Source organism: Caretta caretta, chromosome 1 (assembly GCF_965140235.1).
Source record: "Caretta caretta isolate rCarCar2 chromosome 1, rCarCar1.hap1, whole genome shotgun sequence".
Lineage (NCBI taxonomy): Eukaryota > Metazoa > Chordata > Testudines > Cheloniidae > Caretta > Caretta caretta.
In genome coordinates this window covers 98,493,388-98,520,896 of record NC_134206.1, presented here as the reverse complement: position 1 = coordinate 98,520,896, position 27,509 = coordinate 98,493,388, and the positions used below count along the sequence as shown (strand labels likewise).

Here is a 27,509-nt window from a genome sequence, read left to right as displayed (position 1 = left end):
ATATAGAGCATTATTGCAAGCACTGTTATATATTTACAGCAAATCTTGTACAAAGGTAGTCAAGTGAGGTGTCGATGAAAAGGTTATGACTTTCTGGTTATGATTATGCTATCTGTATGCCTGTATCATTTTTGTTTTTGAAGTTATAAGTATTGGCTCTATACCTAGATTTCAAATGTTTGCTCTTGAGGTACCGCGCACAAGGTAGCTAGCCAGCACATCTTGGAGGGACTATTCAAACTGAGTGGCCCATCAAAAGGACACTTAACTCACAATGGACCAGGGGAGACAACCATCTACACTGAGTGGACTGTCATGTAAACGTGCTGTCTGGAGTGTAGGTAATGGCTTCCTGCAATGACTGAGTGAAATTGGGCACGAACACGTGAATCACCCATGTGACTCCAAACTCCATCTTGTTGCTGTAATTTTCCACAGTAAGAACAATGGGATGCCCTCCACATGGCAAAAGCTATAAACAGACCCTGGAAACACTTCCATTTTGTCTTCAGGCCTGCTTTTTACCTCTGGAGGAACCTGGCTACAAACTGAAGCTCTGAACAAAGGACTGAATGACCCATCCGAGCTGTGGATGTATTCCAGATACTTGACTTAAGCCAGCAGTTTATTCCATTACAGCGACAAGTCTGAACCAAGAACTTTGCCATTATGGTATGTAATTGATTCCTTTAACCAATTTTAATTCTCACCTTACTTTCTTTTTATATTTAAACCTTTTGATTTTAGATACTAAAAGATTGGCATCAGCATGATTTTGGGGAAAGATTTGTCAGTTATATATCAATTTGCGTGTGTGGCTGGTCTGTTGGGATCAGAAGAACCGTTTATTTGATGAGACTGGTTATAAAGAACCACTCATCTTTAAATCCAGTGTTTTCAGTGGTAATACAAAGACCGGAATGCCGGAGGAAACTGCTTTTATAACTTCTTGTTAGCCAGTGTGGTGAAACAGAAGTTTACTTTTGTTGTTGGTTTGGTATATCCTATGGGGGATTAACCACCAGTCTTGGGATGTATCTGCCCTATTTCTCAGCAGTTCGTCCTGACTTTGGCATCCTCAATTGTGACCCAAGAAGGCACAGTTACAGCAAGGAAGAAGGTAATTGAGATCAGACAATCAAGCACGTTCCTCCAGTGCTGGGTTTCTACATTAATAATGCACTGGTTTTCTGCAACTATTCATTTATTAGCTTGAGCCTGGACTTGACCTCCATCCATTTGAAGTAGGCCATAAAATGGCAGGGTGACTTTTCATGTTACTTCAGAGCAACAACCAAGTTATGCCAGTAATTGTACCCAGAAAGTGCAAGCAACAATTTGGCATTCTTGTTAAATATTTTGCAAAAAAAAGCAGAACACTTTGTCAGCTGATTTTGATTAAACTAGCCAACGCTGATTCAGTTTCTTACTGCTCTCAAGCACTCTTCTGCGGTGTGAATTTGAGAAGTGTCACTTCTGCTCATTTACGAGAAACATCATATTCTCGATTTTGCCCAGTCCGTTCAAAATTGTACAATCAATATTGGCAGAGTTTAGGATTGCTGACCATAAAGCAGCATCTGATGTATCGATTTGTGGTGTGCAATTTTTCTCACTGCTGTTTCTGTCATCATGCAAGGCTGATTCTTCTCTATCATTTCTCTCCTTTTCATGTAAACCAGATTTTTCTTTGTCATTACTCCCCTTTTCATGTGAGCTACATTCTTCTTTATCATCACTTTCCTTTACGCTGCCAGGAAAGCTGGACGATTCTGAATCACTTTTCTCACATTTCCATTCCTTATCTTCAGGTAAATCTGCTAATTCCTTAGTAATAGGACTTCCATCATTCACGCTTTTCTCCTCAATTTCTTCTGCACTGGGACAATCACTACTGCCTAAAGCCCAGTCTATGTTGTTCTGTTTCAGATATTTTCCCTTCAAATTTGCCCCTTGCTGCAAACTAGATTGCAATTGAGCTTTTCACTTTCTATAGTGAGCTCTTGAAGGCTTCTTCAGGGGCATTTTTTCTTTTCTATGGGGGAAAACACACAGCATTAGGGAGAGCAAAAGTCTATGTTCTACAGTCTTAGAAAGTCATCAAATATTATGAGTTAAGTGTGGAAAAAGAAGTAACAGTATTTCTTTTATAGTCTTGTATAGATAGATGTTCAATAGATATCTCTGGCATCTCATTAAATATGTCCTTTATTAGTCACTGTTTATACTCTTTAAGTTTTAAAACACAAGTACACTTTCACAACTGCACAATAAAACAAGTTCACAATATCGCAGCTGGGCTCTCACTTCGCTTCAGTTCATTCTTATATCTCACTGACTGACTGACGATGCCCCACCCTTATATACCCACGAGAGCATGGCTGAGACATTCTAGGAGGTTAGAGGAAAATGTAGTTCTCAGAAAGTCTGGAAGGTTCCACGAGATTCTGTACAGGTCCAGAATGTTTGAGGAGGTGAGTGAAAAATGAATCCACATACAGAATACCTTTAACATTTTACTTTTGACATTTTGCTAAACTGCCTAGAAACACCTTGAAACTGCTCAGATCATTCCTCTCAGACCAAATCCACAGAATTTTTATCGGTAATCTTCATCTCCAAAGACTTCACCTGTAGAGTCCAACGATGCTCCATTCTCTCCCCCCACATTATTGAACATTTCTCTGAAGCTGTTGGGAGAGCTGGTGAGACTACACAGGCTGAAGTGCCATCAGTGCATGCGTGACAGCATCGCTAAATCCCTTTTAGGTCAAACACAGACTTAGGAAAAATCCATCTAGATGAAGAACAGCTTACTCAAACTGAATCTCAGCAAGACTGGGCTTCTGCTGAAAGGAAGAGGGTATCACCTAGAAGAACTTGAGTCCTCTGTAATGTTGCCTGCTATTGAGGATAGCAGGCAACATCGTTTTGATTGTCAGACTGCACAGCAGACTTGGGTCTTTTGGGGATATTCAGTCATGGAAACAAAAAGATCCCTGGTAGTTTGTGACTGGCCAGAAGACTCCATCTCATCATATCAGACTCAGACCTGGCCCTATTGACCAACATATTTGTGATTGCTAGGCACATCTGTGAAAGAAGCTACACACTCTCCAACTAACACAAAACAGAGCACCCCATCTACTTGGATTCTCAGGCTGCTGTGGACCCAACACTTGGGTAAGTACTCACTCTGCACTGGCTACTCATTGAATGCATAGTGTAATTCAGGGTCTCTGCACCTGATTCTTGAAGCTCTCTCCATGGGATTGTCCCTGACTACCCGAGACATCACCTCTTCCTTCATAACGTTGGCCTCCCATGACAGCCGCGTTCCACTAGAATGATGAAAATACCATCTGAGAGTGAGAAGCTTTGTTACTCCAAAAATAGATTAAGGGTACCCCCAGAATAGCCCACCTATTGCCCCCTCCTGGGTTTACCAAGGGTTCCCTCAAAAACAGCCTACCTGTTATAAGTACAGCAATCTGTTCTCATCAGGAAGGGGTCTCCAGTGTGGCTAAGGAAATACTTGGAGGACACCCAAGTATTAGGGGCACGCAAGCATGAGGTTACATCCTTGACCATCTTGAACCCAATGATCCTTTAATTCTTTAGAACATCCCTGGCAACAAGTTCCACAGGTTCACTCCGCATTGGGTGAAATATTTCCTTATGTTTGTTTTAAACCTACTGCCTATTAATTTTATTGGGTGATTCATGCTTTGTGTGTTATGTGAAGGGGTAAATAACACTTCTCTATTCATGTTTTCCACCATTCATGATTTTATAAATGTCTATCATATCCCCCCTTAGTTATATCTTTTCTAAACTAAACAGTCTGTCTTTTTAGTCTCTCCTCATTGTGACAAAGCTCTGTCCTTGCCTCCGTGGGTCCCGTGTTTCCTGGTGGATTTCGTTAGCCTCAGAGGCTCACTGTGACCCTCCACGTAACCCTTCTTTCTCTAGAGGCAAAGGTCACAGTCTACTGAGCCGTTTTCATCATAAGCCAGCAAGGGAGGTGAGGAGAAGTTATCCTTCCTTGCACAGTCTCTGTTGTCTCCCAGTCTCAGTGATTAATCAGGGAGCAAAGATGGCGGGGGGGGGGGAACCCGGGCCCACCCTCTACTCCAGGCTCCAGCCCAGGGGCCTTAATAGTATCAGCTGTGGTAGCTGACCTTTTAGAAACATGACATGTACAATTCCCTGGGCTACTTCCCCCACAGCAGCCCTCACTTCCTCAAGCTCCACTTCACGCTTACCTCAGGGCCTCCTTCCTTGTGCCTGATATGGTGTGTACTACTCAGCCTCTCCAACAGCGCAACTTCCTTCCACAGCTCCTGACATGCACACCCACCTGACTGACTGGGAGGCTTTTAACTAGTTTCAGCCAGCCCCTGATTGGCTGCAGGAGTCCCAATCAACCTAGCCTTCTCCCTGCCTTCTGGAAAGTTCTTAATTGGCCCCAGGTGTCTTAATTGACTTGGAGCAGTTGCCATTTCACTTAACCTGGTACCAGGGATTTGTTTAGCCTGGAGCTAATATATCTATCTCCCACTACTTTTCTATAGCCATCTGGCCTTCCCCCGTCACATATTCCCCCCTCCCCCCCCCGCTCAATACCATAGAGTTGGGCAACTTGGGACGCCAGGCAGTATGCTCGTGACAGACCATCAGCGTTGCCGTGGTGGCATCCAGCCCTGTGCCATATGCAGAACTGGAATGGTTGGAGGGATAAGAACGACCTGGTGACCCTTACATTCTTTTCCTTATTCCTCTGCATCCACGGGAGGGGTGCATGGTCCGTCACAAGAGTAAATCGCTGGCCTAAGAGGTAATAACGCAGTGTCTCCATAGCCCATTTGACAGCAAGGCATTCTCTCTCGGCTACTGCGTATTTCTGTTCTCTTGGGAGAAGCTTTCTGCTTAGGTAGAGGATCGGGTGTTCCTCTTCTCCCACCATTTGCGACAAAACTGCTCCGAACCCCACCTCGGAAGCGTCTGTTTGTAAAATAAATTCCCTGTTAAAGTACGGGACTATGAGTACGGGGTCATTACAGAGGGCCGTCTGAAGGTCTTTAAATGCCCCCTCTGTTGCGTCGGTCCACTTTACCATGTCTGGACCTCGGGCCTTCACCAGGTCCGTTAGGGGACTTGCCCTAGTGGCGAAGTGGGGAATAAACCGTCGGTAGTAGCCTACCATGCCTAGGAACACACGGATCTGCTTCTTTCAGGTCGGCCGGGGCCAGTTTTGAATTGCCTCTAGCTTATTCGTTTGGGGCTTCACTATGCCCCTTTCCACAATACATCCCAGGTACCTAGCCTCTGCTAGCCCTATGGTGCATTTAGCGGGATTAGCAGTGAGGCCAGCCCACCTTAAGGTGCGCAGTACTGCCTCAACTTTCTCCAAGTGGGTTCCCCAGTCTGGCGTATAGATGATGACATCACCTAGGTATGCAGCTGCATAACTAGTATGGGGGCGCAACAGCTTATCCATGAGGCACTGGAATGTGGCTGGGGCCCCATGTAGCCCAAAAGGGAGGACGGTGTACTGGAATAGCCCATGTGGGGTGGAGAATGCTGTCTTTTCTTTAGCTTCTTTGGTCAGAGGAATCTGCCAGTACCCTTTTATCAGATCCACTGTAGTCAAGAATCGGGCACTACCCAGTCGGTCAACCAGTTCGTCGATGCGTGGTATGGGGTATGCATCAAACTGGGATATTTCATTCAGTCAGAGAAAGTCATCACAGAAGCTCATGGTACTGTCAGGTTTAGGCACCAGAACAACTGGACTGGACCACTGACTGTAAGATTCTTCAATAACCCCGTATTCTAACATTTTCTTTACCTTGGCCTTGATTTCTTCTCTTTTGGCTGCTGGGATTCGGTAGGGTCTCAATGTTTCCTTGGCTTTGGGGATCATTCGGATATGGTGATAGGTCTCAGTCGTCCGCCCTGGTTTTGTAGAGAACACATCTCTGTTGCGATTAATCATGTCGGCTGCCTCAATCTTTTGGATCGGAGTCAAGTCAGATGATATCCTCACTTGCTCATGTAAGTTATCCTCCTGGGGAAGGGTCTCCTGCATGACTAAGCATGCCTCTCGATCGTGCCAAGGTTTTAGAAGATTGATGTGGTAAATTTGCTCCAATTTCCGGCGGCCTGGCTGCTGCACCTTATAGTTCACCTCTCCCACGGCGTCGATTATTTCATAGGGTCCCTACTACTGGGCCAACAGTTTACTTTCTGCTGTGGGCACCAGTACCATCACCCAATCCCCTGGTTGGAACCGTCGAAGCTTCGCTTGGTGGTTATAATGGGTTCGTTGGGTCTCCTGTGCTCTCTCCAAGTGCTCCCGTACAATGGGCGTAACTTGGGCTATCCGATCTCTCATCTGCAGTACATGCTCAACTATGTTCCTTCTGGGATTTTGCTCCTCTTCCCAGACTTCTCTGGCTATATCCAATATGCCCCGAGGGTGGCGCCCATATAGTAGTTCGAATTGAGAGAAACCTGTGGAGGCTTGCGGAACCTCCCGGATGGCGAACCTGAGGTAAGGCAATAGGGTATCCCAATCTTTCCCATCCCGGCTCACCACTTTCCTGATCATGGCCTTGAGGGTCCTATTGAGCCTTTCCATAAGGCCATCTGTTTGCGGGTGGTATACAGAGGTCCGTAGGGCTTGTACATGGAGCAATGAACAGAGATCTTTCATCAACTTGAACATGAAGGGTGTCCCTTGATCAGTCAATATCTCCTTGGGTAGCCCAACCCGGGCAAAGATCTGTACTAGCTCCTTAGCTATTGTCTTGGAAGCTGTGTTGCGCAGGGAAACAGCTTCCGGGTACCAGGTTGCATAGTCCAGTACAACAAGCACGTGTTGGTGGCCCCGAGCGGTCTTCTCTAGGGGCCCTACCAGATCCATGGCTATCCATTCGAAAGGAACCTCTATTATTGGAAGAGGTATCAAAGGAGCTTGCAAGTGCGGGCGGGGGCTATGTAAATGACACCCTGGACAAGAGGTGTAGTATCGCCGGACATCTTCATGTAGTCCTGGCCAGAAGAACCTCTGCAGGATCCGTGCCTGGGTTTTCTCTACCCCTAGGTGTCCTCCAAACAGGTGACTGTGGGCGAGACTCAATATGGCTTTTTGATGTTTTCATGGCACCAGAAGTTGTTGTATCTCTTGCTCCTGCATTTGCACCACGTGGTACAGGAGATCTTTCTTCACTATAAAGTAAGGTCCGGGACCCCGGACCTTCCCATCCACGGTATCCCATCGATCTCAGCCACCTCTTTCCTGGCGTTATCATATCTGGGGTCCTCCTCCTGGTCCCGCCCAAAAGTCTCTCTCCCGGGACTAACCTGCCCAAGCTCCCAGGGGCCGGTTTCTGCTTCTTCCAACGGCTTGCCGCCGTCATGGCTGGGGGCATCTTCTGCTCACCTTCTGTGGTGGAAGTTTCTCTGTTGGCTGCTCATGTCCATCTGCCTACTAAGGAGGTCTTCTGGCTCTGGGTCAGGATCCGGGCTCCCAAGGCCTTCACAGCCTTCCTCTCTTTTTTTGTCTTCCGGGTCTTTTGGGGGGCTGAGAACAGATCCTGAGAAATCTCAGCGAACGTTGGGGGTTGACATTCCCCTGGTAATGAGTTGCTGTCCTCAGGGTCCCCCCCTCCCTCCAGCCTCTCCAGGGGGAGTAAATTATCAAACCCTGTATAGTCCCTCCCAATGACTACAGGATATGGAAGTTTAGGAACTATGCCCACGGTCACCTCAATGGGGTTTCCCTGAACCTCTGTCTCCACTGGGATGCTGGGGTAATGGCTCACGGCCCCATGCACGCACGTCACTGCTACGCGTTTGGCTTGTAGCAGCTGACTATTTTTTACCAGCTTACCTGATATGAGGGTGGTAGCACTCCCAGAGTCCACAAGCACTGTAGTCTCTGCTCCATTTATCCTCACTGGCCTGGTGTAATTATGCGGGGCTAATGCTACCCCCGCGAGGTGGATAAGGGAGCCTGGAACCTCCCAATCCCCCAAGTTACATTGCATAGGCTCCTTGGTGCTGGGACACTGTGCTGCTATGGGTCCCCACTCCCCACATGCATAACATCTATAATTGCTTTTAATCACTCCCCTATCCTGGGGGCTAGGGGGTTTAGTCCCGGGGTTCCCCCCACTCAGGCCAATCCCTTCCTTCTGGGGTCCCCGCTGGTTTTCACCCCCCCTTCTTCCACCTAGGTCTCCCCAGGGGTTTGGCTGCCCAATCTTCCAGGGTTGGGGTCGGGTGCTTGCTTCGAAAGGGGCCTTCCTTGGGTAGTTGGGTCAGTTCCCTGGCTGTCATCCGTCTTTCTACCAGTGTGATCATCTCGTCATACACGGACGGATCGTTCTGGCCTACCCATTTGAGGAGATCTGGCAGCAGTCCCTGCATGTAATGGTCGATGACCAGGGTCTCCAAAATCTCCTCCAGCCTGCACACCTCGGGCTGTAACCGTTTCCATGCGAGGTGTATGAGGTCGAATAGCTGGGACCTCGGGGGTTTGTTCTCCTGGTATTTCCACTCATGGAACCTCTGGGCCCTTACTGCTGCCATTACCCCTGATCGTGCTAGGATCTCTGCCTTCAGACAGGTATAGTCAGTGGCATCCATGGCAGGCAAGTCAAAGTAGGCCTTCTGGGCCTCTCCACACAAAAAAGGGGCAAGAATGCTGGCCCACTGCTCCTGGGGCCACGCCTCACGCTGAGCAGTCCTTTCAAAAGAGAAGAGATATGCCTCTACGTCATCTCCTGACGTCATCTTTGGCAGACAACCAGTGGCCCTCAGGGTTCGCGTCCCGTCGGACCCCCGGGCCTGGGTGGTGAGGATCTTCAGCTGGTCCACCACCTCACTCAAGAGGGCATGATCTTGGGTCACCTGGCTCTTCAATAATTGATTGGTTTCCTGCTGTAGCTGCATAGACTCCTGTTGTGCCATTGCCTGAACCCGGGTGGCCTTCTGCTGGGCTGCTGTGGCTTGTACCAGAGCTCTTACCACCTCCTCCATTGTGGTACAAAGCAAACAAACAAAAACCAAACCAAAAACCAAAAAACAAAACCCCAGTGCACTTTTTTTTTAAACCTCTTTCTTCCGCCACGCTGTGAACGAAATCCCACTTCTGACACCAGTTGTAACAAAGCTCTGTCCTCGTCTCCATGGGTCCTGTGTTTCCTGGAGGAGTTCGCTAGCCTCAGAGGCTCACTGTGACCCTCCACTGTGACCCTCCTCCTCCTCCTTCTTTCTCTAGAGACAAGGGTCACAGTCTACTGAGCCGTTTTCATCATAAGCCAGCAAGGGAGGTGCGGAGAAGTTATCCTTCCTTGCACAGTCTCTGTTGTCTCCCAGTCTCAGTGATTAATCAGGGGGCAAAGGTCGGGGGGGGAACCCGGGCCCACCCTCTACTCCGGGCTCCAGCCCAGGGGCCCTAATAGTATCAGCTATGGTAGCTGACCTTTTAGAAACATGACATGTACAATTCCCTGGGCTACTTCCCCAACAGCAGCCCTCAATTCCCCAAGCTCCACTTCACGCTTACCTCAGGGCTTCCTTCCTTGTGCCTGATATGGTGTGTACTACTCAGCCTCTCCAACAGTGCAACTTCCTTCCACAGCTCCTGACATGCACACCCACCTGATTGACTGGGAGGCTTTTAACTAGTTTCAGCCAGCCCTGATTGGCTTCAGGTGTCCCAATCAACCTAGCCTTCTCCCTGCCTTCTGGAAAGTTTTTAATTGGCCCCAGGTGTCTTAATTGACTGGAGCAGCTTCCATTTCACTTAACCTGGTACCAGGGATTTGTTTAGCCTGGAGCTAATATATCTATCTCCCACTACTTTTCTATAGCCATCTGGCCTTGCCCCGTCACATCATATATAATCCGTTCCAAAACCCAAATAATTTTTGTTGACTTCTCTGTACTGTTTCCAATTTTAATCTTTTTTTGAGATGGGGCAACCAGAACTACACACAGTATTCAAAGCATCAGCAAAACATAGGTTTATAAGGCAGCATTATATTTTCTCTTTTCTCATGGTTCCTGACATTCTGTTAGCTTTTTTGACTGCTGCTGCACATTGAGCAGAAGTTTTCAGTGAACTATCCATGATTACTTCAAGATCTCTTTCTTGAGTGGTAACAGCTAATTGAGACCTCATCATTTTGTATGTCTGATGTATGAATAATTGGGATTATGTTTTCCAATATGCATTACTTTGCATTTATCAACATTGCATTTCATCTAGCATTTTGTTGCCCAGTCACTCAGTTTTATGAGATCCCTTTGGACTTATTTTGAGTAACTTAGTATCGCCTGCAACCTTTGGCACTTTACTGTCTAGCCCCTTTTCCAGACTATTTATGAATATGTTGAACAGCACTGGTTCCAGTAAAGATCCTTGGGGGATGTCACTATTTACCTTTCTCCCCTGTGAAAACCAACTGTTTATTCCTACCCTTTGTTTCCTGTCTTCCTAACCAGTTACTAATCCATTCGAGGACCTTCTGTGTTCCCATGACTACTAGTTTCGTTAAGAGCCTTTAGTGAGGGACCCTGTAAAAGGCTTTCTGAAAATCCAAGTACACTATATCAAATGGTTTCAGAGTAGAAGCCGTGTTAGTCTGTATTCGCAAAAAGAAAAGGAGTACTAGTGGCACCTTAGAGACTAACCAATTTATTTGAGCATATGCTTTCATGAGCTAATCAAGGTCACTACAAAAGATTTTCATTCGATGCATCCAATGAAGTGAGCTGTAGCTCACGAAAGCTTATGCTCAAATAAATTTGTTAGTCTCTAAGGTGTCACAAGTACTCCTTTTCTTTTTGCGAATACAGACTAACACAGCTGCTACTCTGAAACCTATTACTGAACAGTTCTGTTACCCCTTGGATCAGATCCTGTGCTCCACTTAGGACTGAATCAAGAAGTGACTCTCCCCTTGTGGGTTCCAGGACTAGCTGCTACAGAAAACAGTCATTTATGGCATCTTGAAATTTCTGCATCATGCCCTGAGACGATGTTTACCCAGTCAGTATGAGGATAGTTGAACTGCCCCATATTATTGTACTTTCTGTTTGGTAGCCTCTCTAACCTCCCTTGGCATTTCACAGTCACTTGTCACCCTCCTAGTCAAGTGGTCGATAGTATATTCCTACTGCTATACTCTATTATTCAAGCAAGAATTTCTATCCATAGAGATTCAATGGTACAGTTTGATCCATTGAAGATTTTTACCTTATTTGACTCTATGCTTTCTTTCATATATAGTGCCACTCCCCCACCAGCACAACCTACTTTGTCATTCCTATACACTTTGTTATTCCTTTACACTTTGCATCCTGTTATTACCATGTCCCGCTAATAAACCTCATTCCACCAACTTTCGGTGATGACTAGTATATCAATATCCTCGTTTAATACCAGGCACTTAAGTATTTAGACCCATCTTAGTGTTTAGACCTCCAGCACTTGTACATTTGGTCAGTGTTTAGTTGCTTGCCTTCATGTGTTATTCTTAAATGGCACTCTTGTACTTTAGACTGTTCCTCACTAGCTCTTACCTGTACATTACCAACTTCTTTTCTATCTGCTTTATTTGGATATAGAGTTGCCCCTTCATCCCTAAAGGATGTCTCTTCCCAAACTGTCTGCTCCTCTACACCTGTCAGTTTAAAAAAATCCTCTGCAACTTTTGATGTGAACACAGCAAAATCAGGACAGACATAATTCCATGTATAAGTGACAGGCTGCAACTTTTATTAAATTTTAACACAGGGTAGGGGCGCTACCCGCCCTCTATAACACTGATAGAGAGATATGCACAGCTGTTTGCTCCCCAGGTATTAATCACTTACTCTGGGTTTATTAATAAACAAAAGTTATTTTATTAAGTAAAAAAAGTAGGATTTAAGTTGTTTCAAGTAATAACAGATAGAACAAAGCAAAATAAAACAAAGACATGCAAGTCTAAGCCTAATACATTAAGAAACTGATTACAGGTAATATCTCACCCTCAGAGATGTTCCAATAAGCTTCTTTCACAGACTAGACTCCTTCCTAGTCTGGGCCCAATCCTTTCCCTTGGTACAGTCCTTGTTAGTTCCAGTAGACATCTCAGGTGGTAAGCAGGGGTTCTCTCATGACTGGCAGTCCCTTTTGTCTTGCTCCACCCCCTTTTATAGCTTTGACACAAGGCGGGAATCTTTTGTCTCTCTGGGTCCCCACCCCTCCTTCTAAATGGAAAAGTACCAGATTTAAGATGGATTTCATTATCGGGTGACATGGTCACATGTCACTGTAAGACCCCTAATCTCCATTCCCCATTGGCTGGCCCACACATACACAGGAAGGCTTTCAAGTAACTAAGGCCATTTACAACTGATTGTTTCTGGAGCACCCTTAATGGCCTCCACTTAATATGTTTACATCAGAGATACAAGTGTATATCTTATTCGCCTAACTCCAGATATAGAAATAATGCATGCAAACAAATAGAATGAACACACTTAGTAGATTACAAGCTTTCTAATGACACCCTACAAGAGGTATTTAGCATAATGCATATTCCAGTTATGTCACATTCATAGACATATTTCCATAAAGCATATGGAGTGCAACATCACAGGGATGTCTACACTGTAGCTGGGAACAAGCCTCCCAGCACAAGTGAAAAGACTCACACTAGCTCCATAAAGTTAACGCACTACAAATAACAATGTTGACATTGCAGCTCCGATAACAGCTCAGGCTCTCAAGACCACTTGGCCCATTAGTCTGAGCTTGGGCAGCAGCTCAGGCTAGCCACCCAAACAGCAACATTCACACTGCTATTTTTAGTGCATTAGCTTGAGCAGAGCTACCGCAAGTCTGTCTATCCAGGCTGAGAGTGTTGCTCCCAGCAGTAGTGTAGGCACTATAATTATGTCTACACCTTAATTCAGCTTTGTCACCAATAAATCCAAATTAAGAACTAAAGCAGCTTCCCACATCAGTTCTGAACTAAACGTAAATCCCAGGGTGAGGAGCCTGTGCAAGGTGTATTCCAATTTCCACTCTATCAGGCAACTTGGGAATGACACTGCTTCAGTTAAAACTGATGACTCTAATGTAACAATGAGATTGCCTATTTCCCTGGAGCCACTAGAGGTGATTCTGTGGATTACTATCCACTTGAACATGAGTTGAAACAATCATTCATTTTGTATTTTTTTGAGGCAAAGAGGAAAGAAAGATTTTAATTAACCAGGTTTGTGATAAATATTTTTTAAAATAAAATGAATTTCTGAAAGGAAAATGACATAGAAAAATGTTGACACTGACTGTCCAAAGTTATTTAATAATTGTCATTTCGGCCTTCTTGGTAATTTCCTAGTCATTCACTAAGTCTCAGTGGTACATTCTTGTGACTTCATTTCCAAAAGGAAATAAAATATCCCAACATCCAATTATCTTTTACATGTAGGGAAAACATTAATAAAGGGGTATTTGGTATTGATATTCAAAAATGTATTACAGGCAGTGGCCCCATAAGACAGCAGTCATCTGAGACATGCACCAATAAGTCTACCAACGCACATCCTATTGTGGCTTATTGCTGTACTAAAAAAAAAAACCAAAAAAACAATGAACACTCCCAAGAAATAGGAGAAAATCTGGAAATAGTCATATGAAAAGCTACATACAGAAATTATGCACAATACTCAAAATATTCACAAAAGTCAAATAAAAGATTTTCAAAAAGAGTTATATTCTACTGTGATGAGGGTGTGCCTCTCCATCACATCCTCTTGTGGCATGTTGTGGTCCTGTAGATGCACTGCACTCAAGTGTCCCTGGGATCTTTTCGAACTGTTACTCAGACTAGGTTACTTCAACCCCTCTTTGTAGGGTCTGTTTTTTTCACAGTTCCACAATATAACCCTTTACAGGGTTGGTTTATTCACTCATTCTACACAGGTAACTTACTTCTTTAGACTCCCCAGTTCATGCCCTTTCTGGGTCCATGTCTACACTGCAATTAAACACCCACGACTGGCTTGTGTAAGCTGAATTGGGCTCCCAGGGCTCAGGCAGCAAGTCTGTAAAACTGCGATGTAGTCATTTGGGCTTAGGCTGGAGCCCGGGACTCTCTGGAGTCCTGAAACCTGGGCTCCCACCCGAGCCTGAGTATCTACACCACAATTTTACAGTTCTGCAGCCTGAGCCCCACAAGTCAGCAGACACAGGCAAGCCATGTGTGTCTAACTGTAGTGCAGATATACCCTAGAAGTCCTGGTCAGCTTCCTCCACTGTTCACGAGGCCTCAGTCCTCCTCCTGGAGCTGGAGTGTACTTCAGACAATCCCCTTGTCCCTCTCTGTAATACAGGAGCTTCCTAGCTCTCCTCCTTGGGTCTGGACTTAGACTTTAGGCCAGCTGTTGAGTCTCCGGCAGCTTCTCTTCCCGGCTGGCCCTTTTCCAAATCAGTCCTTCTATCTTCAGGCTGTGAGGGCTCAGCAGCCAGACATTCTTCTGCTGGTGCCTTCTCCCTGTTAACTCAGGGCCCTACAGGAGCCTCCTTATACTCCCTACAGCATCCAAGGGCTTTTGTGCACTATTGAGGGAGGAGGCAGCATTTATACTGCCCCCTTCTCCCACCTTAGTTCTTCACTGGCTAGGTGAGAAGGACACCTTGCCCCAACTGCTTTGCAAGGCTCCTGGCCCTGAGTCATTAAAGGAACAATAACAAGATCTCTTCTCCAATCACTATGTATTCTCAGGGCCAATTTCTCTCTAGCTCTATCCTCCTTAGGTCTATCGATCTACCTACCTATCTATCTAGTGGACCCTTAGCAGGACATGCTCTGAAGCAGGGTGGACTCAGCACTAGGTATTACTGCTTTTAAGGGGCAGACCGTTCTATCATATCTACAGTATGGCAAGAAACAATACAAGGAATATTTGTTACCAAACTGGTAACATGGCCATTGGACTCTTTACCGTTATCTGAAGTGAGAATAGATAAGACATAAATTGCAGTATGTTACATAACTGTAGATCAGAGCTACTCAGCTGCTTTAACAAAAATGACGTAGATTATCATATTATGTTCATACTGCAATATGGATTCTTCATCAGGTTACTCTGCATAATATTTATTCATGCCCTATGACAGATACAATGACATGTTTTTTTTATAAAAAGAAAGTACTGTTCAGAAAGGTTTTCATGTTCATTACCTTTCAAATATCCTTCTCTCAACCTCTCATTTTGTAGGAAAGACAACATTTAATATTTAAAATATATGTATATACTTTAATTTGTTTGATGAATGATGATATCTAGTATCCATTTTTGGATGCTATTCTCACTTGGCAATTGTCTTGATAACGTATCTACCACTTCGTCGCAATGAGATAAGCAATACATTTGTTATAGTAACTCAGGCCTGATTACTCCAGTTGATTTATGTAGTTCTCATCCTTTGGCTGAATTTGTAGCCTGTATCTTGCTCACTGGGGAACAAATATTATGCTTACAATAATGAAGGTAGTACAATAACTTCCAAGTGACTGACTGACTTCATGAACTGGAAAAACATTTTCCTATTTTTTTTAAACTAAAGGTCAGTAGCTTTACCCAGCTGCCATAACAGATTAATCAGACCTACTGTATATTTTTTAAAAAGTACATTTATGTACAAGAATCTCAGCAAGAACCCACTCACTGATTGGTGCTAATAAAAGGGCTTAGTTTGGATGCCCCCAAGCCTAAAAAGAAGAGGGAAACAGTGACAGAATGGTGCTGTGTAATTTATCATTGAGTAGCCATTGATTATGATGTATTGAGCTCTCCATGACACACTTGAGGGCACACTGGTAGGGCTCCTTGAAGATCAATGATTACACTAAAAAATGCCATTTTAAGGCACATTCATCACCCACTATCAATAGCCTTAAAATGGTCTCCAAGACATACGATCCTTATAAGCATAGCTGCTAGGCTGTCTTCGATCACTTGTCACCCTCTGACTCAGTTCTTGTTACCAGCAACTACTGCACATGTTCCCACCTTCTGAAGGAATTTGGCTTTTACAGAAACAAACAAAAAACAGGCAAATATAGGAGCTGCATTAACTGTAGTCAAGATATTGAAGAACAATGAGTTTGTTCCATAACTTGTGGTACAAATGGGGCAAGACCTGAATGATTTTTATTCTTTCACGAGGCTGAAAAATTCCATTCTATCGATCATACAGTTTTGCGTGCCACTGTCAATCAATTATGGGATTCAGACTTAAAGAAAAGTATCCTCTGCTCTGAATAACAGTAACCTGGACTAGTAGAGAAGGAAAGACAAACTAAGTGTAAAGATTTGTTTCACTCCCCATGTACAGAGGAAAAGTGTAATTAGGAATTTGCATCTCCTCCCTTGCCAGGGGAGCTTGACCAGCAAGGACACACACCCCAACAGGACAGGAGTTTTATACTGTGTGCAGGGCCCTGTAGGAGTCCCGGGGATGGGGACTGGCATGGAAGTGCCTTGAAAAGATGTCTCAAGGGTTTGCTAGCCCACTCACTGTGTGTGTCATGCTGGCCAGCTCGAGATCTGCTGATAGAGTGGGGACTGCATGTGACTTGCCTCATTGTAGCTGGACTGCAGACAGGGTTCCTACCAACAGTGTGAATCGGGCTTATTGAGTAAACCTAAGGCTTCCTGAACCACACTGTGAATGGCTGCACTGAGTGACTCACAGTGGAGGGAGGCATAATATTCCCAGGCACTGTGAGGAAGGGCACTCACTGGTGGTCTCTGCTACGCTCTGTAAGGGTATATTGTAGCATGCTTCCCCCAACACAGCCTGATGCATGGAGGATGCCTACTCCCAGCCCATCATGAAATGACCCTTCTGGGCTATGCTGTACTAGCTTTCCAAAAGAGATGCTGTGGGTTTGTCCTGACCAAGGTCAAAAGATGTACCAGAAATTCAGATAAGCTCAGGCTACGGGGGGAAAAAAAAAGGATCCAGTTCTGAATTAGCAATGCCCAAAACTTCAAGGCTTTAGTTTGGGAAATTATAGAGATGGGGCCAAGCTGCGCAGTTCAGATTCTTAAATCATTACTTCCCCAAATTTGGGTGTGTGCTTATATCCAAGCTTTTTATTGAGACCCATCTCTCATTTTATACTGGAATTTGCTATTGAGAAATGGTGTGTACAATGGTTCATATACACATATATTAAAAAGAGACAATTATAGCTCCTGCTGCATGAATAATTCCCATGCCAACAATATTGTAAAAATTAGCAGAAAATATCACAACTCACTCTAGGAGAATTACATTTCCTGTGGTTTGTTAAATATTTTTCGAACCTCCCCTACCCCCAGTATAATCAAACACCTGTTCTTTATGAACTACACAGTGGTGTATATTTAAAGATACAAGAGAAAGTCACAGAGCAGCTTCAGCAAATGTGATGTCCTGGACAGGAAGTAAACATGGTGTCACTACTTTAAAAATAAATACATAAATAAAAAGCTTAGCCTCGCTTCACTGTTTACAACTAATGTAGTTATTATATTAAGCAACAGGACTTTTAATATCTAATTACAGTATTTATTCTCCCAAACAGACTTCAAAGTCATTATGAGAATCTGGTTAGTTGTTTCAGATGAGCAATTTAATGTTTAGGCTAAATAAATAGTGCTTATGGGATAATTATTTTGAATCTTATTTAGGAAAACAAAATTAAATCACATTTTAAATTTTCTAGCCTTTTGGATAGAACCAAAGCCAAGATCCAAACTCAAAACATTGTGGAAGTTCCACTCTGGGCCTACAACTGGATTGTGCAGCTGGATCTTTGTGACTGTGCAGGCTGCCTGGAGTCCCACTGAAGTGGATAAGGCTTGGAATAGGTGCTTACAAGACTGGAGCCTGGATGAAGATCCACACTTTGCAGTTCATCTGTGCTGCAAAGAAAGTGCAACATGTGAGCTGAAGTTTGTTGGGGGAGTGGGGTTGGTGTAGAATGCGTAAAGTAAACATCATAGCATCTGCCTGGTTAAAGTCGCAAAACAGTTTTCATTACTGTCCCTGCTCTCCCTATTTTTTGGAAGCATAACTTTTCAGGCTGAAATTGCCCAGGTTTGAGCTCTGCCTGATGGAGAATTATTCAAGCTGATTTTGAGTGAGAAGAGAGCAAAAATCTATCTTTCCCCTTTCAAAATATTTACAGTTTACACAGCTGAAGTGTAAAAGTTGCAATCTGCCTTGGTATAAATGAATGGCCTTCTCCTGGAGGAAACTGGTTTTGATTTCACCAAGCAATACGCCTTTGAAAATCATACAACAGTATGCAAAGTATATTTTTGTGCTGACTCTCATTAAGTCCCTGATTCAAAGACCACTGAAATCATCAAGACATGACTTCAATTGGCTTTGGATCAGGCCTGAAGTTCCTGCCTAAGGAAGGTGCTGCGTGTTTCTGTAAGTTTGTGTAACTATGCTGTGAACTATCCTCAGAAAGGCTCCCTCAAACCAGTCAAAACACTTCAAAATTTTGAGGAATAGCCAGATTCCGGTAAAAAGGGATGATCTTTCTCCTGGTTTTCCCACCAGCCTAGGGTACTGGCGTAGATCTAGGAGCCATGAGATCCCAAACTCTAAGCCCACCTCTTCTCTTAACTGGCCTTCACAAATCTTTTCATTTCATAAGCCTTATTTAGGGTACAATTCTGAAAGGTGCTGACCACTCTGCATCTGATGCAGCAAAGTACTTAAGCATCTGAATAGTCCCACTGGCTTCAATGGGTCAATGTGCTTACAGTTAAGCATGTGCTTAAAGTGCCTTGACGGATCAAGACTCCAAGTTCTCAGTACCTTGCAAGTTAGAGCCCATGAGGAGACCTCATTCCTCTCTTTAAAAAAAAAAAAAAAAAAAAAAAAAAAAAGGTATGCTTCAGTAAAAGTGACCATACATGAATCGGAAGGAATATACACTCTCTCCACAGACAGAGATGTAGAAATGTGAGGGTTTCAGGAAGTTTGTGAGGAATTTTATCCGTCTATGTGTTTTCCAACTTGATTAGAAAAATGTAAGGTTTTAAATTCTCTACATATATAATTTATCAAATTATGTGTAATCAAAATATTAAAAGTATAAACTAAAAGTTGTTAAACCTTGATCCTGTGAACATGCAAGTGCTTATCTTTAAGCATGTAAGCAGTATTTAAAAGTTAAGCATGTGCCTAAGTATCAGAGGGTGGCCGTGTTAGTCTGTGTCCACAAAAACAACGAGGAATCCGGTGGCACCTTAAAGACTAAGTGTTTGCCAGATTCTTTTTTAACTGAGAAGATTTACATTTGTGGTTTTCACTTTAACATAAATTAAGAAGCAATTTATTACCTGTCAAGGGAAATGTAGTTGTATTGCTAAATTACTGAAGAATAACAGAATTAATAAGATGTAAATTTGTGGTTTTCATGACAGACTTTATATGATTAGGGTCATAGTATTGCAATTTTCCCCTTTCAAATAGAGAACAATAATGTGGAGGAAATAAATACGTCTTCTCAGATTGTAATGTCTCAACTCTTTTTGAATTCCTCTTTCCATAAAGGACCAGAATGAAAAGACATCGAAACACTGCACAGTATTGATCTTACCAAAAATGCAGAAATTGTCCAAAAAATCATCTTTGGTCAAACTATTTTTTGAGTTATATCCTATAATCTACTGCAGCACACACATAAAATGAGTCAAATGCGTGAATTTGTCTGTAGGAAAAATGAGCTGGGGGGGAATCTTGGGAGCTGGTTACTCGTCATTTTGCCTAGCATATTTGACTAGCAGAGGGAAACCAGTTGGTCTAGACTGTTAAGTAGGCAAGAGCATAAAGGTTTTATTCCTGTTTCATTACACAGGTCAAAGACACAAAACAATACCATAGATTGCTTGAAAACAAAGCCTGATGAATTATGTGATGTCAAGGTTTCTTGGACAACGCTTCTAACAGCTTGGCTCATAACACCATTCTATTCACACACACAAAAGGTTCATTTAATTTTTGCTCCAGTCTGAGATAATTGTCCAAACTAAAAGAAGAAAAATGAAAAAACCTCATGTGCTGCAAGAAAAGTTAAGGACAAGGTAATTTATATTAGGACTAATTTCCCCATCCATTTCTCCATCTTTTTATACACATTAGAGAAAGGGAAGGCTTGTGAGTTGATGGCATTGAGATGGATAACAGAGAAGAGATACATAATGTAGGTCTTAACTCCATACCTGGCACTACCGCAGTGCTGAAGGATTAGAATACTGTCAAGTATCAAGACATGGCTTTGATGTGCTGGATTTGGGGCAAGGAACAATTTCAACTGACGCAATGTGGTTGAATGAGTACATTTTTCTAGATACTTACACTGTGTTCAGCACCATGATATCTAAGTGCACAACGTATTTGTCTTCAATTTACTGATGGAGAAACTAAGGTACAGAGTCATCAAGAGATTTGCCTAACATCACACAGTGAGTCAACAGTGGAATGGGAGTTAGGCCTCAAATCTCCTGACTCGTAGGTCCTGGGTTTACCCCTTACATCATGTTACCTGCCTAGACATCAGCCTGATCAGTATTTCTTGTTTTTGCCTAGATTGAAGAGCCAGTCTTACACAATCAGGGCTATGATTGATGGAGGCCTTGACTGGTTACTTTGAGAGCTGAGGAATCAAGACATGAACTGATTGTGATTATGAGTCAAGTGAGCTCTTCTTCATGCAGGCCTAGCTCAGTGCAGGGGTGCCTCACTCAACAAGAATGCTGCATCAAGCACCACCAGACAAGTGGATCAAGACTCGGAGTTTGTAAAGCTTCATTGCATTATGGTGACACCACACACCCAGCCAAGCTGACTGCCTCAACATTGTCAGTCAAGGAACAGCCTTTTGAGCCTATATCAATGGGCCTGTAACGATGAAGGCAACAATAATACAGAATAAAGATGACCAGTTATGACAACTATGGATTGCCTGAGGTCATATTATTCAAGGATTCCAGCTCAGCTTCTGCCAACAGAGCCAGAACTGAAGCACTCAGATAGCGGGCACTCTGAGGTTCAGTGCTTGGAAGCCCTGACTGACCCAAGATGTGATGTTGCAAAGCAACCTGGCTCATCATTAACAAAAAATACTGAGAACACTGGGGGCTAAAGAGGTTAGGAAAGAATGCTAAATCGGTGAGTAAGAGGAGAGAGTTGAGGAGGTATCAAAGAGGATGAGGCTCCCATATTATTTGACATACTTAGCTACAGCATCTTTCACAGATGGCAGGCAAAATGGAACTAGTGGTAGGCACAACAGGAGTTGCCAATATTCTATGGTCTCTGCCAGAACAAAGAGATGTAGAATTTTGAGCCTAGGGAGCTTCCTCCTGCTTGATTTCAGAGATACGGACCCAAAAGCAGTGATCTGTTATGATGAGGTACCTTTCAGGGAAAGAAAAAGAAACACAAGGAGATCACACAACTGTATACAAGCCAATGGAGTGCTTTCTGCATGACACATCTAGACTTCCAAAATCTCTGAAAATTTAGATGCTTGAAAAAGGAGCTGAAACAAAATGTTCTTGATGGTAGATAATCTTCCTTACCATTGCTAAGATATGTTTTTCTGACCTTTACTGAATGAAAAATTTTATCTTAGAAGCTCATTTTACTTTCCCGTTTTAAATAATGAAACTTATGTATCTTATTTAAAATTGGGAAAGCAGAAAAATACATATCTATCATGAGGGAAAAGATGGAGAAAGCACCAAGACACATTTATTATTTCTATAAAATATTCAAGTACAATTTGCAAGGAAGTTGCTATTGCCTTCCTTGGTACTTTTAAAGAGAGTTTGTTTGCTTCTAAATATTTGCGCCAACTAAAGAAAAGAAAAACAAAAAGGCAAAAGTTTGTGAGGAGGAATACCATAGTATAAAGAGTAGCCTTTCTTTGAGTGGCAGCATGGCACAACTTCATACTGAATGAGTAACTTATCTTTGGGGTGAGCACTGAATCTGGTAACACTTCACGCTGTCCGGGAACAGATTCTAGGTTATAAATATTCTATTTGCCTTTTTTCTTTTTCTGCAGTTTATTAAGACAGCATCACGAGCTGTGCTCTAAAGTCAAGTCAGGTGAATATAAAACCCAATTAAGAATCCTTGATACAGGCAGACAGGCATGTAAATAAAATACAACTGCGTTAACCCTGATGCAGATTTGCCATCTGACTTTTACACTTGTTTTAAAATTAGAGCAACTGTAAGAATGAGACAAAAGAGACGCAAATAGGCTTTTTTGGCCATGGGTGATAAACAAAACAAAAAGACCCACGTGTAATACATTAAAAATTAAGAAACTCATCTACTAGCACTCCAAACATACTTAATAACTAACAGCATTGCAAAAGGGAGTGAAATTTCAGAGTCAAAAGCCTGTGAGCACAAATAGTCCTAGACAATTTATAATTCTGTACAGTAAATAGCAAGGTCCATAATTCATAGGCTGAGCATTAATGAGAATATTTGTTACCTATACCCATAAGAAAGATAAGGAGTTCTATAATGTGGTTTATCCTGTACTTTGTGCCTTTCAAGGGCAGCAGGGAAAGCATCCTGACAGCAAAAAGCAACAAGAAATATTGCAATGACCTACAGATTTCCTATTTTCACATCAAACTAATATATGTATAGAGACGTTAAAGAACAATTCATCACCACTGATAGTTTCCAAATAACTAGATGCTTTTTAATTGCTAGTATAATTAACCTTAATGGTATAATTCTATAGCTCCCAAAAATAATAATAATAATTTCCCATCACTACCAACTCACTCAGCAGATCTAGAAAAAATGATGTACAGCAAAATCACTGAGACGGGAAAACAATTTAAAAAGGGGAAAAAATTTACACATAAGAACTGTAACTTTATCAGATTTATCTGCCATTATTGTCAGCACTGAAGGAGTAAATATATGCAAGTTAACTTCTTTAGACAAGTCATATATATTAATAATTACCAACTGCCTATTGGTTTTAGGTGACCTTTTTCAAAAACATGCCAGCTCTCTCAATTTCGACTAAGCACTGCAGTTCATCTTTTAAAATCAGCAATGTTTTGAACGATTTATTCATATGTACCCACACTCCCTGCAACATTCCCTGCTGAAATAACCTCTAGTGAAGACACAGTGACATACGTCTTTGTTGCTAAGCTTAATCTATTAGCCATGCATAACAAAAAAATGGATGGTTTTGCTTCTTTAGGTTAATGGGTAGATGTGGTCAAATGTCATCTCTCCCTAACAGCAAAAAATATCGGTGGCATTTTAAAACAGAAAACTAGATGCTCAGTATTAGTCACTAAAGTGGGAGTGGGGTGGGGTTAAAGTAATAGTGACAATATGAAATTTCATATCTACCATTATTTTGTGTTTGATACAAGTTGCCAAAATAACCCACATAATTCTCGATAGCATTCCCATGTTCCCTAACAAGTCTTGCTGGTGTAATCCCTTCCCCTTTGCTTTTTTTCCTTATTTTTGGTTTTCGGCCAAAAACCTTATTTTTGTAATTGCAGCTGCTGTTTCTACTTTCTCTGAGTTGATCTGGAAACATTCCCAGAAAAGGTGGCAGTATAGATGCTTGAGTGACGAGCAAACAAGTAGTTGCTATTTCAGCACGTTAGAGGGACTGCAGGAATTTGTTAACCATGCTCAGTTGCTGTTTTGAATCTGGTGTGGAAAGCTTCATTAAGGGCAGACATGCATGTGTGTGTGTACATGCAGAAATAATTAGAAGCTGGAAGCTCCTGACCGATCAATTGTGACCTCTATCAGGGGTGCAAAACTGGCAGCCACGCTGAGCACCAGTCAGATCCTTCTCAGCCTTACAGGGAGAAAATAGAGCAGCCGGGGTAAACCAGATTGAATCTGTGGGTTGGCTCCCAATGCAATTGCCTGTAATTTTACAGAAGTCAAGGGGATTGAGACTAGGAAAACACCATAAAGGAGGAATCACAGACTGGAGGCCAAATGTCTTTGTGAGTTGTATTATGTCACTGAACCAAACACATTGTGCGATCCTAACGGCTACAGCAATGGTAATTTCTTATTTGAAGTTGGGCATGTACTCAGTATTGTGGACACTGAAACAACTGGTTATATACTCCAACTAAATGTTTTATCTCGTTGTCAATATAATATCCATAGTAAGCTTGCATATCTGCTTATGTAAAAGCGGAAGATCTCCACTTGTCACAAGTCCCAATCCCTGTACTTATTTTGTGAGGCTTAAACAGGGTCGGCCTTCGGGAAAACAGTGCCCTGGGTGGACATGTATTTTGGCGCTCCAGCCTCCACTGCCTCCCCAGGTTCCCCACCCATGCCCTTATTACCCCGGCTCCTGCTGCCTCTCCGGGGTCCCCACAGAAGCCCAAGGGGAGGTGCAACAACAGGAGGGTACAAGAGGGCTGTGGCGGCAGGGGAGCAACGCTGAAGAATACTTCTGGAGATGACTCTGAGATGTGAATTGTAAATGTAACATTTTGCAGAGCATTTACTTAGATGCAAGAGTTATTCCCTAAATGTTAAAATGTGACTAAACAGCAAATACATGGAATATCTGGTTATTGTACATAATACTAAAATGTAAGTATATGTGAATTTGCATTGAAGAGTTCTTTCTAACAGCATCAGACACATGCTTGTGAAACTGTGTTCCTGGATGGGTAAAATAATCATCTGGTTCATATGCAGACTTGTCTCCTAGGAGGCACCCAAAGATATTTTGCTTTACATTAAGGGCAATTCCTATGAAATACCCTTTACATTTTTTTTGGCATGACCTAGATTTGTTTTGAAACTCCCAATCATCCTACTGTGCCTTGGTATGTTAGAGCTGGCTGCCCCTTTCTGCAAATTTTCTTTTTTCTGAAGTAATTTGTAAAAGGATCAGCAAAAGTTGGATACAACTTTCTTCAGCAGCAAGTATACCAAAAAAGGCCACCAAGAGCTGGACAAACTAGCAGTATAACCTCAGATATTTTATTGTAACCATCAGTAAAAAGGTTAACTGTTCACATTTTCATTAGTCACAAAAATACTTTTATTTGCTGACCAACTAGAACATACTAGCAAAAGACACAAATATAATAGCAATTTTTTTTAAGTACATCAGAAGCAGGAAGCCTGCTCAACCATCAGTGGGGCCACTGGGCTATCAAGATGCTAAAGGAGCATTCCAAGAGGACAAGGCTGTTGTGGAGAAGCTAAATGAATTCTTGTGTCAGTCGTCACTGTGGGACATTCCCACACCTAAGCTATTTTTTTAAGGGGACACATCTGAGGAGCTGTCCCAGATTGAGGTGTCAATAGAGAAGGTTTTGGCACAAACTGACACACTAAATAGTAATAAGTCACCAGGACCAGATGGTATTCACCGAAGAGTTCTGAAGGAACTCAAATATGAAATTGCAGAACTACTAACTGTGGTATGTAATCTATCATTTAAATCATCTTCTGTACCAGATGACTGGTGGATAGCTATTGAGATAAGGTACTTTAAAAAAAGGCTCCAGAGTGATCCTGGACATTAAAGGCTAGTAAGCCTAACTTCAGTACCAGGCAAATTGGTTGAAACTTTAGTAAAGAACAGAATTATCAGATACATAGATAAATATATATTGGGGAAGAATCAACACATCTTTTGTAAAGGCAAATCTTGCCTAATGCAATCTACTAGAATTCTTTGAGGGTGTCAACAAACGTGGACAAGGGAGATTCAGTCAATATAGTGTATCAGACTTTCAAAAAGTCTTTTATAAGGTCCCTTACAAAAGGCTCTTAAGCAAAGTAAGGAGTCATGGGATAAGAAGAAAGGTCCTATCATGGATCAGTAACTAGTTAAAAGATAGGAAACGAAGGGTAGGACTAAACGGTTAGTTTTCACAGTAGAGGGAGGTAGATAGTGGGATCCCCTAAGGATCTGTACTGGGACCAGTGCTGTTCAATGTATTTATAAATTATCTGAAAAAAGGCATAAATAGTGAAGTGGCAAAGGTTGCAGACGATACTAAATTACTCAAGATAGGTTCAAAGCAGACTGTGAAGTGTTGCAAAGGGATCTCACAAGACTTCGTGACTGGGCAACAAAATGGCATATTAAATTCAGTGTTGATGAATTCAAAGTAATGCATATTGGAAAACATAATCCAAACTAGACATACAAAATAATGGGGTCTAAATTAGCTGTTACCACTCATGAAAGGGATTGTGGAGTCACTGTGGATAGTTCTCTGAAATCTGCTTAGTCTGCAGCACCAGTCAAAAAAGCTAACAGAATATTAGGAATCATTAGGAAAGGGATAGATAATATGATAGAAAATATGGTAATGACACTATATAAATCCATTGTGCACCCATACCTTGAATACTACATGCAGTTCTGGTCACCCCATCTGAAAAAAGATATATTAGAATTAGAAAAAGTACAGAGAAGGGCAACAAAAATAATTAGGGGTATAGAACAGATTATATATGAGGAGAGACTAAAAAGACTGAGACTGTTCAGTTTAGAAAAGATAAAACTAAGGGGGGATATGATAGAGGTCTATAAAATCATGAATGGTGGAAAACATGAATAGGGAAGTGTTATTTACCCCTTCACCTAACACACAAACCATGGGTCACCCAATGAAATTAACAGGCAGCAGGTTTAAAAGAAACGTAAGTACGTCTTCACACAGCACATAGTCAATCTGTGGAATTTATTGCCAGGGATGTTGTAAAATCCAAAAGTACAAGTGGGTTCAAAAAGAACTAGATAAGTTCATGGAGTATAAGTCCATCAATGGCTATTAGCCAAGATGGTCAGGGATGCCATTCCATGCTCTGGGTGACCCTAAACCTCTGACTTCTAGAAGCTGGCATTGGACAGCAGGGGATGGATCACTCAGTAAATTGCTCTGTTCTGTTTACTCCTTTTAAAGCATCTGGTGCCAGCCACTGACAGAAGACAGGATACTGGGCTAGACGGACCATTGGTCTGACTCAGTATGGCCATTCTTTTGTAACTAAGGATGTTGTTGTGGAGTGTTCTGGAGATGAGAGTACATGCTGGCTCATGGACAAAGCAAGTATATGATATCTAGCACTTCTGTCTAATCAAAGTAGGTAGCAGATTTTATTTTTAAGTTAGTGTTTCCAAGAGATGGTATTTTAGAAACTAATTGGATGGTGGTGGGATATTAAAGGATAGACCTACCAAAATGTTGAAGGTTTAATATTCTCATACATATCCAGGTATTTTTCATAATGATAATCACTTTGTTTTTTCTAATTAAAAAATACAGTTAGGTAACAGATGTTTCCATAAAGACCAAGCTCTAGCAAAATGATCTGCAGCACATAATGAATATTCTTGTTATAAGACACATCTAAAATA

The 27,509-nt window shown here is 42.4% G+C and overlaps 1 protein-coding gene and 1 long non-coding RNA gene across 3 annotated transcripts in view; both read right to left on the bottom strand.

The window, feature by feature from the left end:
• HS6ST3 (heparan sulfate 6-O-sulfotransferase 3) overlaps window positions 1-27,509 on the bottom strand; it is a 570,130-nt gene that overhangs the window by 53,662 nt on the left and 488,959 nt on the right. The gene's annotated exons all lie outside the window — the stretch shown is intronic.
• The window catches only part of LOC125638168 (uncharacterized), a 47,562-nt gene that overhangs the window by 5,642 nt on the left and 14,411 nt on the right, over window positions 1-27,509 (bottom strand). Inside the window, exons 3-4 of one of the 2 annotated variants that reach the window (XR_007357166.2) lie at window positions 26,491-26,523; window positions 16,206-17,988 (exon numbers count right to left, since the gene is read on the bottom strand). The exons of the other annotated variant lie outside the window; for it this stretch is intronic. This is a non-coding gene — a long non-coding RNA (uncharacterized LOC125638168). Of the gene's footprint in view, window positions 1-16,205; window positions 17,989-26,490; window positions 26,524-27,509 lie in introns of those variants that run through there. 2 annotated transcript variants of the gene reach the window in all.